Genomic DNA, 6435 nt, shown 5'->3' with positions numbered 1-6435 from the left:
GGAATTATCACCCACTGGAATCAAAAATCAGAGAGAAGGGGGACTTCACAATCGATCCAAGTGGAATAAGAGGATGGGGAACTGCCCAGGATCATCTCCATGATCCCTCCAGGAGCACTGGGAATCCCAGTGGCATTGGACAAAGCCCCTCAGAGGCTGCAGGTGATGGGATGGGATAAATGGAATGCAGTTTTTCCCTGTACGGAAAACAAACCTCCATGAAAAGCTGCTTTTTCCACATTATTGATACGAAACTCGCAGAAGTTAATTAAAACCAAAGGTAATTAAAGCCAGATGCAAGAAAGGATTTTTGTTCCCCAGACTCCCTGCATGACTCCCAGTGAGTCCAGGTGACTGGGAACAATCCCAAAGATTTTCTGGGATCGTTAGTGGGGCTGGAGGGCCACAGCCATAAACTGATGAGGAGCACGGCCCTTAAATCCTCTGGAAGGTAATGGGAGCTGTAAATCTCTGTATTCCTGGGAATGCCAGGGGGGTCCAGCCAGCATCCCTTTAATCCATGACATCAAGGGAAGAGGAGAGGGATTCATCCCATCCTGGAAGACCTGAGCCTCATGAAATGGGAATTATGCGCAGGAATGAGAGAGCTGAAAAGTCAGATTCCGGTCTGAAGAGCGTTGGTGGGAACCTTGAGGAATGGCAGAGCATTCCAGGGATTCCCAGAGCAGAACCTGGAATTTCATATCTCCAATCCTTGAACTTGTCCACAGCTGTTTCCTTTCCTTTCTGGATATTCCAAGTGCTCCAGAGAGAAGATGGGATGTTCATAAGGAACCACAGTACTGGGCTGGCCTGGGGTGATCCAGGTGTCAAATCCAAGGCTGGAATGACCTCTCCATGCAGTGATCCCCTTCCAGGTATGTGAAGATCCAGGTAGGAAATCCAAATCTGGAATGACCTCCATATGCAATGATTCCCATTCCAGGTTAGTGGCAATCCAGGTGTGAAATCCATGTCTGGAGTGACCTCCATGTGCAATGATTCCCATTCCAGGTCTGTGGTGATCCAGGCAGGAAATCCTTGGCTGGGTTTGTCTCTATGTGCAATGATTCCCATTCCAGGTTAGTGGTGATCCAGGTGTGAAATCCATGTCTGGAATGACTTCCGTGAGCAATGATTCCCTTCCAGGTCTTGGCCATCCACGTGGGAAATCCTGGGCTGGGATGTGCAATGATTCCCATTCCAGGTTAGTGGCAACCCAGGCGGGAAATCCATGTCTGGAATGACCTCCATGAGCAATGATTCCCATTCCAGGTCTGTGGTGATCCAGGTGTGAAATCCATGTCTGGAATGACTTCCATGAGCAATGATTCCCTTCCAGGTCTTGGCCATCCAGGTGGGAAATCCTTGGCTGGGATGTGCAATGATTCCCATTCCAAGTCTGTGGTGATCCAGGCAAGAAACCCAAGGCTGGAATGACCTCCATGACCAATGATTCCCATTCCAGGTCTGTGGTGATCCAGGCAGGAAACCCAAGGCTGGAATGACTTCTCCATGCAGTGATCTCCTTCCAGATCTGTGGTGATCCAGGCAGGAAATCCAAGGCTGGAATGGCCTCCATGAGCAATGACTCCCATTCCAGGTTAGTGGTGATCCAGGTGTGAAATCCATGTCTGGAATGACCTCCATGTGCAATGATTCCCATTCCAGGTCTGTGGAGATCCAGCCTCAACCTCCCTGACGTCACATTAGGGCTGCTCGTCATCTCTGGGAGGGGGTGGATCATGAATATTAATTAAAATATGGTTCGTTTTCCCAAATATTAATTAATGTTTCCCTGCTATTTAGTTAAACTGCTCAGGGATGATAAGTAGGAAGCAACCGGAAGTTGGGAATTGTTCACAGACTCTTCCCACTCTCTCCGAGCCATTTTGGCTTAAATTTATTTTTTAAATCCTGCTTTAGGTGTTTCTGCAATTATTTAAAAGCTCATTTCAGCCCAAATTAATTGGGTTAATTTATGCAGCTAAGCTTGGCTCACTTAGGAGCAGCTTAAAGATGAGTTTTGCAACTCCATCCACTCGGTTGGACACTGGGATTTCCATTTGCCGGGAGCTTTGGAATTGTTTAAAACCCCTGAATTTGAGACCTTCTGGCATTTCCCACTCCCCTGAACAAGCATCCCTAACTATTCCTGGCGTAACAGCGTCTGCCTCTGGCACGAGGAGAATTCCTGAGATTTCCTCCAACTCCCTGGCTTCAAACAGAGGACATCCCTGGAAGGAATTTCCAGCTTTTCTGGCCATGGAGCAGGAGGTCTGGAGCCATCAGCAAATCCAGGCTGGTTATGAGCTCACCACCTCTCCAAGCGATCTCCAGCTAATTCCCAGAGTTCTTCCCCCTTCTGGAATTATCCCCATTCCCCAGCGTCCACTCCCATGAGCCATAAATCCGTTTTGTGCCTCCGTTTGTTTTCTCTCTGTCCCTAATTTTCCCGGTTGAGGCCAATATCCATTTCCATCCATCCTTTATTAATTATTGATCTCCCAAAATTTTAATCTCACGAAATTCCCTTCTACGCTCAAGCCCAAATAAAAAATTCCCCTTAATCCTCGTTCCTCCACATTTTTCCAGGCAACTTTACCACTTTATCCATATTCCCTACGGAACAGACTGAATTATTTTCCATAAAAACCTCAGAAACAGAGGGTCAATCTTAAAAAAAATTAATTTTTTTCAGTTTTTTTCAAGGAGCAAAAAACCCCTTTTTTTTTTTTTTTTTTTTTTTTTTTCTCAGTTTCTTTTGAATATTCCCAGAATATTCCCATGATCAGGAATGCTTTTGTGATGTTTTTATTATTTCCAAGCTCCCTCAGTTTGCAAGACAAAATAGATTTTGGTTTTTTATGGTTCTCTCTTGCTGGCTCTCTTTGGAATTGTTCTGCTTCCCGCAAAGCTCGAGGCTTTTTTCCTCGGAGTTTTAATCCTCTTTCATAAAGTTTTGGATGTTTTCGCATTCCAGGAGTTGCACCATTATTTCCTCCTTGGAGAACAAGCCACACTTTCCCTTTATGGACCCTGCCAGTGCCAACACTGGAATCTTTCAGGCCGAGAAAGCAGCCAGGATTTGGGATTTGGAGAAAGGAGCATCAGGTACTGCAAGGGTGAGATTTGTGAGTGGATAAATTCCACTAAAATTCCAATGTGGCAGCAGAAAAATTCCTTTTCCAAGTTCAAAATCTCTTCTCTCCTTTAAGGTTTGGTTTTGGTTTTTTTTTCCCCGTTTCCTTGGCATTCCTGAATCCACCCCTTAATTCCTAATTCCACACAAACCAACCCTGCTCAAACCTCGTTAAACTTCTGCCCCAACAAGGAGGGCTTGAGCATTCCATCCTTTCTTCTGGAAAGAAATTTCCTGGACATTCCTGGCACTCATCCCAAAAGATTGGTGAGTTTCCCTAAAAATATTGCAATGCCATGAGAATGGCTGATGGAATTCAGGCGTCGGGCCTAAACATGGAAAAAATCATGGAATTGTTGGGGTTGGAAAAGCCTTTTTTGGGTCTAATCATGCAGCACTGCCAAGGCCACCACGAAGTCCCCTCAAAGTGCCACATCCACATGGATTTTCAATCCTTCCAGGAATGGGGATTCCACCCCTGCCAGGGCTGGACAACCCTTTCCATGAGAATATTCCCAGAAATCCAAACCTTCCCCTTGAGGCATTTCCCTGGGAGCAGAGCCCGACCTCCTGCTGGCTGCCCCCAGGGGAGTCTCAGGGTGGCTGTGCCCAGGAATTGGGATTTAGAAACGGAATGGGATCACGATTGTCATGGAATCATGGAACCATGGGACTTCCTGAGCTGGAGGCACCCACAGGGATCATCCAGTCCCAATCCTGGCCCTGCACAGACACCCCAACAATCCCACCCTGGGAGCATAGTCCAAATGATCCTGCAGCTCTGGCAGCCTTGGGAATGTGCCCGTTCCCTGGGGAATCCCTTCCAGCACCTCACTACGCTCTCCCAGCCATCAGGGACTAAATCTAATCCAAACCCTTCCCCAACACGTTTTGCTGCAGCTTCCTTAGAACAAAAAATGGGGAAGGATGTTCCTGAAGTCGGGCCTTCATCCATAAAAACTCCTGAAGTTTAACCTGATTTAATTTTTTTTTTAAAATTTAAAAATTTTTAAAATAGGACAAAAGCAGAAAGAAAATTTCCTTCAGTTTTGGCAGAGGGAAAGGAGACAAAAAAGTGTAAAGTGAGACTAAAACTTTGTGTCTAAGCGGACACGAGGGTGGCACGGGGTGGAAGGCTCTGAAATCCTTTTCAGACAGCAGAATTTATCCTCAGGTTATTTGATTTTCCCTCTATCTTTGCTCCACAAAGCCTTTCCAAGCACGTGTGCGAGCATCAGCATTCCCGCAGAAATCCCTGGGACCGCGTGTTCCCAGACAACTGAGGGCTGGAGCACTTCAAACACTCAGCATTCCAAACAGAGCAGGGACAACAAAGCAAACAGAAAATAAACAGAATTTCCCCCCTCTTTAAAAAAAAAAAAAAGGTTTGGAATATTTACGTTTCGCTTTGTTCTTTTTCTGGGAAAATTCCAACTCTCAGAATCCGAGGAAAACCTCAGATTAAAAACCTCCCAAAGATTTCTTTGGGAGTCGGAAGTGTATTCCCAGCTGGTGCAACCACCGAGGAAGTTTTGGGAATGCTGCCACCAAAATCCAAAATCTTGGAATTTTGTTGCTAAAAATCCTGATGGTTTTAAAGACAATCTTGAGAGTTCTGAAGAGAGGGATAAACCAACGGAATTCCAGGACATGGAGAAGTGGAATTGGAGATTTTCAGCAAACACGGCGCGATTCTTCTCCTTGGGGGAATGAAGGAATGGGAGAGGTGGGAAGGAGCAGGGCCTCCAGCTTCCACCAGTGTGTCCAGGGAAGAGAAGGGAGCTGGGAAGGGCCTGGGGAATTCCTGAGAAAGCTGGGAATGTTCCCCTGGAGAGGATAAGGCTCCAGGGATAGCTCAGAGCCCCTGCCAGGGCCTGAAGGGGCTCCAGGAGAGCTGGAGAGGGACTGGGGACAAGGCCTGGAGGGACAGGACACAGGGAATGGCTTTGAGCTGAAAGAAGCGGATTTAGATGGGATTTTGGGAAGGAATTCCTGGCTCTGAGGGAGGTGAGGTCCTGGCAGAGGTGCCCAGAGAAGCTGTGGCTGCTCCCAGATTCCTGGAAATCCAAGGCCAGGTTGGATCCCCCTGGGATAGTGAAGGTGTCTCAGCCCAAGGCAGGAGGTGGGAATGGATGGGATTTAAGGTCTCTTCCAACCCAAACCATTCCAGGATTCCCTGAGCAGATTAAAGCCTCCTCTGGCTGCCCCTGACTTTATAATCAGATGAATCCTCAAATATTGCTGATCTGCGACATAACCAGCCTTTTTCCCCCCTCAGCAAAGGCTCCCTGGGGTATCCACAAGGAATTTCAAGGAAAGAACAGTTGTGCTGCTCCTACTCACCAAACGATGGATCCGAGGAGACGCCGGATCTTTTCCACCCTCAGCCGAAAGTCTGGATGGCTGCACCAATTTTAGCAAATTGTTTGTGCCAAGGAATGTTCCCGGACACTCAGCTCCAGCTCAGTCCCAGTAAACTGTGAGAACAATCCATGGCACAGCTTTCCCCTTGGTCAACAATCACCTCCACAAAGCACTCCTGGAAAATCTTCGGGAATTCGTTCCTCCTGCCTCCAGGGGATTCAGGCTCGTGTACAAGCAAAGAAAACAATGGGCTTGATTGGGATGTAGCATTTTCGTTTAATTAAATGTAATTAAAGGGTGTGGCTTTCTGCCTGCTCCATTAATCTGATTAAAGCAGGCTGGAATTTTGGGAATAGGGGCCAGTGCAGGTGTGAGCGTGTGATGCCGACATTGGAACGTTGGAATGGGATGAGGAAAACATCCCCTTTCCTGTCAGGATATCGCTGCCAAACATTTCTGGTCACGGCAGCTCCAAAAGCCAAGCAAGACCTGAAAACCACAATAAAGATGGAAAAATCCTTTGGGATAAAGGCAGAGATAAAAAAAATAAATAAAAAGGAATATGAGGAATTATTAACCATGGAAGTATTGAGGATGGATTGACGGAGGGTTATCAAATCCAGGGGAAAAGACAAAGGGAAAGGGGATTGGCCATTCCTGGTTTCAGTGGAAGAACCAGAGAGGCTCAAATTAAATCAGCAATTGGAGTATCCAGCACAAATTCCTTGCCAGAGAATCCATCGATGCCTGAAACCAGCAGGATTCCAAAAGTGGATTGATCTCCAGCTCCACCTCCTCTGGACATGGGTTATTTGGGAGAAGAGCAATGGACACCTGCCCTGCTCCATTCCCGCTTCCAGGAACCAGCAGGGAGGCAAGCAAGGACTTTGGGCTGGGCCAGGGTGGCCATTCCATGGTCAGACATGGAT

This window comes from Motacilla alba, chromosome 2 (genome assembly GCF_015832195.1).
Source record: "Motacilla alba alba isolate MOTALB_02 chromosome 2, Motacilla_alba_V1.0_pri, whole genome shotgun sequence".
NCBI classification, from domain to species: Eukaryota; Metazoa; Chordata; class Aves; order Passeriformes; family Motacillidae; genus Motacilla; species Motacilla alba.
This window is presented reverse-complemented; position numbering follows the sequence as displayed.